The following is a 6858-nucleotide window of genomic DNA, read 5'->3' on the forward strand; positions in this document are numbered from 1 at the left end:
TAAAAAGGTTATATGCTATGATTCTATTTATATATCATTGTTATAAAGATAAAACTATAGATTAGAACAGACATGCACACAACTTACCAAATTCTAGGGATGTGAGGGGAGAATAAACTACAAAGAGACACAGGAGAAATTTTGGAGTGATGCATCTCTTATTTTTTTTTATTTTTTAAAGATTTTATTTATTTATTTGACAGAGAGAGAGATCACAAATAGGCAGAGAGACAGGCATAGAGGGGGAAACAGGCTCCCTGCTGTGCAGAGAGCCCGATGTGGGGCTTGATCACAGGACCCTGAGATCATGACCTGAGCTGAAGGCAGAGGCTTTAACCCACTGAGCAACTCAGGCGCCCCTGATGCAACTCTTCTATCTTGATTGTGGCAGTGGTTGAACAACTGTACATGTTTTACTATATGTATATTATACCTTTAAGAAGATATGAGAAGCTTTTTCGCAACGGGTTTGCTGCCAGAACACAGGTGTCATGAAAACCACCACTCAACCTAAACCAGAATGGGGAAGGAAAAGACTCATATCAACATTGTTGTCATCAGACATGTAGATTCGGGCAAGTCTACCACCACTGGTCATCTGATCTACAAATGTGGTGGGATCGACAAAAGAACTATCAAAAAATTTGAGAAGGAGGCTGCTAAGATGGGAAAAGGCTCCTTCAAGTATGCCTGGGTCTTGGATAAACTGAAAGCTGAACGTGAATGTGGTATCACCACATTGATATCTCCCTGTGGAAATTCGAGACCAGCAAGTATTATGTCACCATAACTGATGCTCCAGGACACAGAGACTTTATAAAAAACATAATTAGAGGCACATCCCAGGCTGACTGTGCTGTCCTGATTGTTGCTGCTGGTGTTGGTGAATTTGAAGCAGGTATCTCCAAGAACAGGCAGACACATGAGCATGCCCTTCTGTTTTACACTGGGTGTAAAACAACAAATTGTTGGTGTTAACAAAATGGATTCCACTGAACCACCCTACAGCCAGAAGAGATACAAGGAAATTGTTAAGGAAGTCAGCACCTACATTAAGAAAATTGGATACAACCCCGAAACAGTAGCATTTGTGCCAATTTCTGGTTGGAAAGGTGACAACATGCTGGAGCCAAGTGCTAACATGCCTTGGTTCAAGGGATGGAAAGTCACCCATAAAGTTGGCAATGCCAGTGGAACCACACTGCTTGAAGCTCTGGATTGCATTCTGCCACCAACTCGTCCAACTGACAAGCCCTTGCATCTGCCTCTCCAGGACGTCTACAAAATTCGTGGTATTGGTACTGTCCCTGTGGGCCAAGTGGAGACTGGTGTTCTTCAGCCTGGCATGATGGTCACCTTTGCTCCAGTCAATGTTACAACTGAAGTCAAGTCTGTTGAAATGCACCATGAAGCTTTGAGTGAGGCTCTTCCTGGGGACAATGTGGGCTTCAATATCAAGAATGTATCTGTCAAAGATGTTCGTCGTGGCAATGTGGCTGGTGACAGAAAAATGACCCACCAATGGAAGCAGCTGGCTTCACAGCTCAGGTGATCATCCTGAACCATCCAGGCCAAATTAGTGCTGGGTATGCACCTGTGCTGGACTGTCACACAGCTCACATTGCTTACAAGTTTGCTGAGCTGAAGGAGAAGATAGATCATCATTCTGGAAAAAAGTTGGAAGATGGTCCCAAGTTCTTGAAATCTGGTGACGCGGACATTGTTGATATGGTTCCTGGCAAGCCTATGTGTGTTGAGAGCTTCTCTGACTATCCTCCTCTGGGCCGTTTTGCTGTTCATGACATGAGACAGACAGTTGCTGTGGGTGTCATCAAAGCAGTGGACAAGAAGGAAGCTGGAGCTGGCAAGGTCACCAAGTCTGCCCAGAAAGCTCAGAAGGCTAAATGAATATTATCCCCAATACCTGCCACCCCAGTCTTAATCAGTGGTGGATGTACGGTCTCAGAACCGTTTGTGTCAATTGGCCATTTAAGTTTAATAGTAAAAGTCTGGTTAATGATAACAATGAATCATAAAACTTTCAGAAGGAAAGGAGAATGTTTTGTGGACCATTTTGTGTGTGTGTGTGTGTGTGTGTGTGTGTGTGTGAGTTTTAAGTTATTAGTTTTTAAAATCAGTACTTTTTAATGGAAACAACTTGACCAAAAATCTGTCACAGAATTTTGAGACCCATTAAAACAAAAGTTTAATGAGGAAAAAAAAGAAAAAGATATGAGAAAATGGTACAATAATTTAGAAATTTTTCAAACATTTACTGAATATTTTCTCTTGGGGAAGAAAAATCTGCCAACACTAGGACAACACTTAATCATCCAAAAAATATTTATGGAACATGAATGAAAAGTCAGGTACTATTCTAAACAATGAGATTGCAGAGACTTCTGGTAATACGGCAGAGTAAGAGAATGCTAAGATCACTTTGTGCAATGGACAAACCTAGATAACAGTAACATCAGTGCAACTACATCACATACATAAAACATGAAGGGGTAGGGAAAAAAATAGTGGTTTTAGAATAGGCTCAAATATAAGCAACTATCAACTTAACTTAGACTGCCATATGCACAAGATGTTATATATGAACCTAATAGTAACAACAAATCAAAAACCTGTAATATATACACAAAAAAGAAAGAGAAAGGAATCCACTCATATCACAAAAGAAAACAATCAAACCACAAGGAAAGAGCAGGAGAAAAAGGAAGTAACATAAAAGAACTAGAAAAACAAGTAACAAAACAAGTAACAAAATGGCAATAAATCATTCCTATCAATAATTGCTTCCAAAGCAAATGTACTAAAATGCTCCATTGAAAGAGAGAAGGTGACTGAATGGATAAAAAAGCAAAGACTCATCAATATGCTCCCTACAGCAGACACTTCAGACCTAAAGACACATGCATATTGAAAGTGAAAGGATAAAAAATTACCATATAAATGGAAGCAAAAAGAAAGCTGGGTGGCAATATTTATATTGGACAAAATAGACTTTAAAACAAAGACTGCAACAAGAGACAACAAGAACACTACATAATGATAAAGGGAAGAATCCAACAAGAGAATATAACAATTGTAAATATTTATATACCCAACATGGGGGCACCTAAAGACATAAAGTGATTATTAACAGACATAAAGGAAGAAATTGACAGTAATATACAGATAATAGGAGACTTTAACACCCCACTTACACCAAGAGATAGATCATCCAAATAGAAAATCAGCACAGAAACAGTAGCTTTGAATGACACATTGGATCAGATGGACCTAACAGATATATTAAGAATATTATAACCAAAAACAGCAGAATACACATTATTTTAAATGGCACATGGAATGCTCTCCAGAATAGATAATAGGGGGCTACAAAACAAGTCTCAATAAATTGAAAAAATAAATTATATCATACATCTTTTCAGCTTAACAATAACCCACAACCTTCGGACCAACTTCATAAATCTTTTCAAACTACAATATAAAACTGGGAAACAATCACAAGAAAAAAATCTGGAAAGAACACAAATATACAGAGGCTAAATATGCTACTAAGCAATAAGTTTTCAACTGAGAAATCAGAGGAAATTAAAAAAATATATGGAGACAAATAAAAATGAAAACACAATGGTCCAAAATTTTGGGGATGCAGCAAAAGGTGTTCCAAAAGGGAAGATTATAGCAATACAGAACTACCCCAAAGAAAAATCTCAAACAACCTAACTTACACCTAAAGGAGCTAGAAAAAGAACAACAAAGGTAGCCTAAAACCTGTAGAAGGGATCTAATAAATATGAGAGCAGAGATAGATAAATAGAAACTAAAAAGCAATAGAAGATATAAATAAAACCAGAGTTGGTTTTGTGAAAATATCAATAAAATTGATAAATACTTATCCAGACTCCAGCACCTGGGTTGCTCAGTGGGTAAATCCTTTGGCTCAGGTCATGGTCTCAGGGTCCTTGGATCGAGCCCAGCATCAGGCTCTCCACTCAGCAGGGAGCCTGCTTCCCCACCCTCCCCCCGCCCCACCTGCCTCTCTGCCTACTTGTAATCTCTCTGTCAAGTAAATAAATAAAATAAAAAAAAAAGTTTAGCCAAAAAAAAAAAAAAAAAGAAGAAGAAGAAGAAGAAGAAAGAGAGTTCAAATAAAATCAGAAATGAAGGAAAAATAACAGTCAATACTACAGATATACAAAGGATTATTAAAATATTTTGAAAAGTTATATGCCAATAAATTGGACAACCTAAAAGAAATGCATAAATTCCTAGAACTATACAATCTTCCAAACTAGAATGAAAAAGAAATAGAAAATTTTGAAGGACAAATTACTATAAATAAAATTGAACTAGTAATTAAAAAAAAAAACCTCCCAACAAACAAAAGTCCAGCACCAGACTGCTTCACTAGTGAATTCTACCAAATATTTAAAGAGTAAGACATAGTCTTCTCAAGCTATTACAAAAAATGGAAGAGGAAGAAAAGCCTCCAAATTCATTCTACAAGACCAGAATTACCCTGATATCAAAATTGGATAAAGACACTAAAGGCCAATATCTTTGATGAATGTAGATGTAAAAATCCTCAACAAAATATTAGCAAACTGAATCCAACAACACATTAAAAAATTATTTAGCATGATTAAGTGGAGTTTGTTTCAAGGATACAAGGGTGGTTCAATGTTCACAAATCAATCAATATGATATATCACATTAACAACAGAAAGGTGAAAAACCAGACAATCATCTCAATGGATGCAGAAAAGCATTCTACAAAGTAAAATATCCATTCATGATAAAAACTCACAACAAAATATTTGACAAAGTACAGTATACAGTCATGGTAAAATCTCTCAACAGAATAGGTTTTGAGGGAATATACCTCAACATAATAAAGGCTATACTGATAAAGAAGAGATGAAATACACACACACACACACACACATACACACACACGCATGCACACATATATTCACAATGGAATATTATTCAGTGATCAAAAATAATGAAATCTTGCCATTTGCAACAACATTGAAGGAGCTATAGTGTATTATTTGATAAGTGAAATAAGTCAGAGAAAGACAAATATATGATTTCACTCATTTATGGAATTTAAGGAGAAAAACATGAACATAGGGGAAGGGAAGGAAGAATAAAAGATAAAAACAGAGAGGGAGACAAACCATGAAAGACTCTCAACTATAGAGATCAAACTGAGGGTTGCTGGAGGGGAGGTGAGTGTGGAAATGGGCTAAATGAGTGTGGTAAGTATTAAGCAGGGCACTTGTTGGGATGAATACTGGGTGTTATATATGTAAGTGATGAATCACTATTACACTATATATTAACTAACTTGAATCTAAATAAAAACGTGGAGAAAAAATTTCTACTCTCTTAGCAACATTCAAACACATGATATGGTATGAATAGATGTGGTGACGGGAGCTTCTGGGAATCCATTTTTTATTGCTTCTATTGCCTCAGCAAAACGAAGAAAGAGAGTGAAAAGAGGGAAGGAAGTGATAGAGGTTTGTGAAGAGTTAGAAGGCAGGTGTGAAATAGTCATTCTGGTAAGTAAGAAGGTGAATGAATTCAACCTGGCCTGACAAATCAAAAAAAAAATTTGGAGAATCTTGGTCCATATTTGCATATAACATTCTGATTTTCACTTGCACCTTTTCATGTGTGGGAAAGGAGACTGAACAAACATTCATAAGAGGTAACTAAATTTCAAGTAATGGTGATGATGACAATGCAACCTGTTACTATTGAGCATTTACCATATACAAAATATTTTACATACATAAGCTCTAATTCCCACAATAACCATGCAAAGTTCTTAAGTATTATAATCTTACATTCACAGGGTGCAAAAACTCCAAAATTAGAGAAGGTTAAATTTAGTTGAGATTCCACAACTAAGAATATCATTGTCACATAAAATCAATTGTTTCTTTTGAAAGAGCATTTGAAAGTGACCAACCTAATTCAGTGACCTTTAGTCATTTTTCTGTTCCAACACATCTGAAAAATAGATAATATCTAATATGTATCAGTGCAATTGTGTTCCCATCAGTAATAAGGAAAGAAGTTTGTGCAAGACTGTCCAAGAGCAGCATAGCTTGAAAAAAGAAGTAAATAATTTTGAAATGAGTGAAGATCTCTCTTAGTACAAATGAAATATGATTCTCACCTTCAGCCTCTTTTTTTCAAGCTCATTCTCTTTAATAGACAAAATTAATATAAATCTACCTGTCTGAATATATTTTCAACTTGTACAACAATCTCATTTTAATTCTTGTCACTATTTTTGTTAAAGTTTTCAAATATTTATGTAAAAATGTCATATGTTTGATATATAATGTCTTAAAATAGGCTTAATAATAAATGCAAATCTCCTTGCTTAAAAGAATGCATACTAAGGTATGATGAGAAATTGCAGAAATCGAACAGCCCTTAAACAGTGACTATTGAGAACTTGTGGAAAATGAAAATGTTACTTCGTGACTAGAAATAACACTATCAAATATCTAAGAATGTCTAGAGGTATTGACATCATTACTCAAAAATATTCTGTATTATTAATATGAGGATGCAAGATCAGTTCAAAAAATAAATGAAGACCCTTACAGCCAATACTGGTTCACTAAAACAGTCATACTAGATTATCATTTTCTGACTAGTTGCTCAAAGAAACAGAGTACATTTCTTCAAAATAGATTTGACTAGGCTCTTCAATCTATCTTTGTGAAAAGATTAAGAAATATTGACTTTATGGTAGTACAAAATAGGTGAAAATTAGTTACATGACTGCTACTCAAAGGACAAGATTGATTTGGGCAA

The 6858-nt window shown here is 35.7% G+C and overlaps 1 pseudogene; it reads left to right on the plus strand.

Annotated features, from left to right (window-relative positions):
- Window positions 1–480: 480 nt before the first annotated feature.
- LOC132007797 (elongation factor 1-alpha 1-like) lies at window positions 481–2008 on the plus strand (annotated as a pseudogene).
- Window positions 2009–6858: the final 4850 nt, after the last annotated feature.

Source organism: Mustela nigripes, chromosome X, assembly GCF_022355385.1.
Source record: "Mustela nigripes isolate SB6536 chromosome X, MUSNIG.SB6536, whole genome shotgun sequence".
Lineage (NCBI taxonomy): Eukaryota > Metazoa > Chordata > Mammalia > Carnivora > Mustelidae > Mustela > Mustela nigripes.